This window comes from Tachyglossus aculeatus, chromosome X1, assembly GCF_015852505.1.
Source record: "Tachyglossus aculeatus isolate mTacAcu1 chromosome X1, mTacAcu1.pri, whole genome shotgun sequence".
Classification (NCBI taxonomy): Eukaryota; Metazoa; Chordata; class Mammalia; order Monotremata; family Tachyglossidae; genus Tachyglossus; species Tachyglossus aculeatus.
This window is the reverse complement of record NC_052101.1, coordinates 54,233,984-54,238,087: the sequence shown is the minus strand read 5'-3', so window position 1 is coordinate 54,238,087 and position 4,104 is coordinate 54,233,984. Positions and strand designations below refer to the sequence as shown.

Below are 4,104 nucleotides of genomic sequence, written 5' to 3'. Positions count from 1 at the left end.
CGGGCTCACAGTCTAGAAGGGGGAGACAGACAACAAAACAAATAGACAGGCATCATTAGCATCAAAATAGGTAAATAGAATTATAGATATGTTCACATCATTAATAAAACAAATAGAATAATAAATATGTACAAATATTCACAAGTGTGGGGCAAGGAAGTGGGTAGAGCAGAGGGAGGGAGTAGGGACAATGGGGAAGGGAAATAGAATAATAAATATATACAAATATACACAAATGCTGTAAGGCAGGGAAAGGGGTAGAGCAGAGGGAGGGAGAAGAGGCGATGGGGAGGGGGAGTAGAAGAAAAGGGGAGCTCAGTCTGAGAAAGCCTCCTGGAGGAGGTGGGCTCTCAGTAGGCCTTTGAAGGGGGGAAGAGAGCTAGTTTGGCGGATGTGAGGAGGGAGGGCATTCCAGGCCAGAGCTAGGACGTGGGCCAGGGGTTGACGGTGGGATAGGCGAGAACGAGGCACGGTGAGGAGGTTAGCGTCAGAGGAGCGGAGTGTGTGGGCTGGGTTGTAGAAGGACAGAATGGAGGTGAGGTAGGAGGGGGCAAGGTGATGGAGAGCTTTGAAGCCAATAGTGAGGAGTTTTTGCTTCATGTAAAGGTTGATATTTTGAGGGAGGAGATTTCTGAGGACTGGGGTGACATGCCCAGAGCATTTCTGTAGAAGTGGAAGTGAAGGATAATGCCAAGGTTATGGGCTTGTGAGGTGGAGGATGGTGGTGGTGTCTACAATGATAGGAAAGTCTTGGAGAGGACAGGGTTTTGGTGGAAAGATGAAGAGTTCGATTTTAGACTGTTAAGTTTGAGTTGGGACATCCAAAGAGAGAGACCTGAAGTTAGGATGTGTGAGGCTGCATAGGCGAGAGGTCAAGGTAGCTTCCCCAAGAAGGAGAGAAACATGGGCTAGTGGAAAGAGCACAGGCCAAGGGGTCAGAGGACATGGGTTCCAGTCCTGGCTCTGACACTTGCCCTCTACGTGATCTTGGGCAAGTCACTTAACATCTCTGTGCCTCAGTTTCCTCTCCTGCCAAGTGAGGGTTCAGTAGCTGTTATCCCTCCCCCTTAGGCTGTGAGCCTTATGAGGGTCAGGAATTGTGAGCTGATTGTGTGGTATCTACCCCCAAAAATAGCACATAACTCTAAACCAATACCACAATAATCATTATCAGCTCAAGGAATTCTGGATTAACATTGTTTAGGACATGTAGAATTTGGGTAGGTGGGCCAGGGACATAGGGCAGGGGGCAAGATTGGTGTCTGAAGGTAGATGTAGCCTGGTGCCCTGCCATCTTGGTAGCTGCGGCAGAAGTGGTAATAAGAATGAGTGGGATAGGTAGTAGTAGTAATATTAAGGGCTCACTGTGTGCAAAGCACTGTACTTTGCACTGGGAAAGAATATAGAGGTGTGAGAATTAAACACGGTCCCTGAAAGCAGGGAAAATCCCTGGTGTAGGCTGTATTTTTTTTATTTCTTGAGGGGCAGTGAAGTGACGTGGCACTATTAGTAGTAATAGCATTTATTAAGCACTTACTGTGTGCAGAGCACTATACTAAGGCTGGGAGAGACTGTATAGGTTTTTAGAGGGTTGGTAAATGGTAGACTGTAAATTCAGCTATACTTAAAGAGTTAGTACATGATACCACACTTGTTTACACTTACAATGTATACAGATTTAAAGGTATACAAGAAATTGACAGGGGAAACAGCAGAGATTATTTTTTTCCCACTTCAAAAAAAGAGAGAAATTTTTAAATGAGAAAATCAATCACCTAACTTGGCAATCTAAGGTTAGAAAGTGAGCTACTTTAAGCCACTTCCCCAAAACTCCTCACTAAGTGGCTTGTTCAGATATAAAACACTTAAATATTTCAAAAGACTTAAAGAACAATTATTAAATGGAAGAACATTAACATTAGAAAATGTAATTTAGATTTCAAGGCAATAACATTTTCAAACTGAAGCTATTAAGTAGCTGGAAAAATAAAAAAGAAATAGAAAATATCTGCATAATGATTGACTTCAGTGTAGCTGCACTGGAATTACTCAGAAAAAACTAATTTAAGGACGTCTGAACTGTTGAAATTATTTTTCGAGAAAGCTAAAGGTAAATTATATTACAAGTAATGTCATGTTTAAGCAAAAAAATTACTCTCCTGCATCCTATCTCTGGCAAATCTTTTACATTTGATTCTTACAGAAAAAGTCGAACAGAGATCTTAAAGCATCTCAGTCATGGATCCCCACATCCATCTGCAATCGTTCTGGTAGTGGATCCATAGAGTTTTCCTGGTAAAAATTTGGAAATGGTTTACCATTGCCTTCTTCCGTGCAGTAAACTTAAGTCTCCGCCCTCCACTCTCTCCCATGCCACTACTGCCCAGCACAGGTGAGTTTTGACTTGTAGCAGATTGTCTTCCACTCACTAGCCACTGCCCAAGCTAGGAATGGAATGGGTATGCCCCTCTTAACTCTCCCTCCCGTAGCTGAGACTGGTAGAGTACTGGAAACTCTCCAGGTGCCATTCTGAGAAGGGAAGTCATGGGTACCCTAGGAAAAATGTATAATTAAAAAAAAGTTCATATTAATATTTCATAGTGAAGATATAACTGAAGATTACTTGAGTCCTATTCAGTAGCTCAACACTTAACTGAATTTGTTCACTTCCTGTGAAATTCCCTTATATGAATAAATGCAGTTCAAAGAAGGCCATAACTTAAAAAAGTTTGAGGTTATTGAAGAGCAGTTTCTTAGAGAAGTATGTTTTATTCATTGCCATCAGAGTGACACAAAAATATGCAGAAATTTCTTACTGTTGTTATGTAATAGTTATGTAATTACTATTGTTATTGCATGACTTAATTTCCATACACTCAGCCTTCTTCAAATGCTGTTGAACCGTTTCCAGTCCATAGCGACTCCGTGCCCACACCCTTTTCAGAATGTCCCATCTTCTGCCATAAAGTCATTCTGGTATGTGTATCCATAGAGTTTTCTTGGTACAGAAGTGGTTTACCACTGCCTTCTTCCGTGAAGTAAAAAACTTGAGTCTCTGCTATTGTCTTTGATGAGCATTTTGATCACTTGATCATCCACCTTCGACCCCTTCCCATGCCGCTGCTGCCCAGCACTGGTGAATCAACTCTGTCCGATGCTTTGGGTTAGAAGCACCTGAGAAGCAGTGTGGCTTAGTGGCAAGAGCATGGGCTTGGGAGTCAGAGGATGTGGATTCTAATTCTGCCTCTGCCACTTGCCTGCTGTGTGACCTTGGGTAAGCCACTTAACTTCTCTGTGCCTCAGTTACCTCATCTGTAAAGTGGGGATTAAGACTGGGGAGCCCCAGGTGGGACAACCTGATTAGCTTGTATATACCCAAGCGCTTAGAACAGTGCTTGGCATGGAGTTAGCGCTTAACAAATGCCATAATTATTAATTACTATTAGACCTTTCCATTATGGGTAACCCTATATGGCATAGCTCTAAGTTTCATCAGCGTTCGCAAGCCCTCATGCCACAGTAATGCCTCGATTCATAGGAGAGATATGGTTATGCCAATTTGAATCTGGTCTATAGACTCGGACTGAAAAAATACTCTGGGCAAAAGAAACCAGCATATAGGTAAGTAAGAATTTCAAGCTATTCCGAGTCTGTCATCAGATTCATTCATTCATTCAATCGTATTTATTGAGCATTTACTGTGTGTAGAGCACTGTACTAAGCGCTTGGGAAGTACAAGTCGGCAACATATAGAGACAGTCCCCACCCAACAATGGGCTCACAGTCTAGAAGGTTGCTAATAATGAATATATATAGCTGTCCTCACTTAGAAAGATATTATTATTGGTATCGAGAGCCCTTCTGTGGGTGTGCATATGACTGAAAAGACTGACATATCCTGCCCCATTGCAGTGCTAATAGGCTTTTCCATAAATGGTCTTAATGGTTTTTGAGACTTAGTGAAGCCTTTCCTTGAGGAGAGCAGGCCCTTTCCTGATTGCTGTGTGCCAGGCTGCTCTGTCTGGTGTGTGCGTGTGTGGTTTTTGTTGTTTTTTTTAAAATAGTACTTGTTAAGCGCTTACTATGTGCCGGGCACTGTACTAA

At 42.4% G+C, this 4,104-nt stretch overlaps 1 non-coding gene across 1 annotated transcript; it reads right to left on the bottom strand.

Annotated features, from left to right (window-relative positions):
- Positions 1 to 2,402: 2,402 nt before the first annotated feature.
- On the bottom strand, positions 2,403 to 2,539 carry LOC119920479. Its single transcript, XR_005448221.1, has one exon. It is a non-coding gene; the product is annotated as a small nucleolar RNA SNORA7 (small nucleolar RNA).
- Positions 2,540 to 4,104: the final 1,565 nt, after the last annotated feature.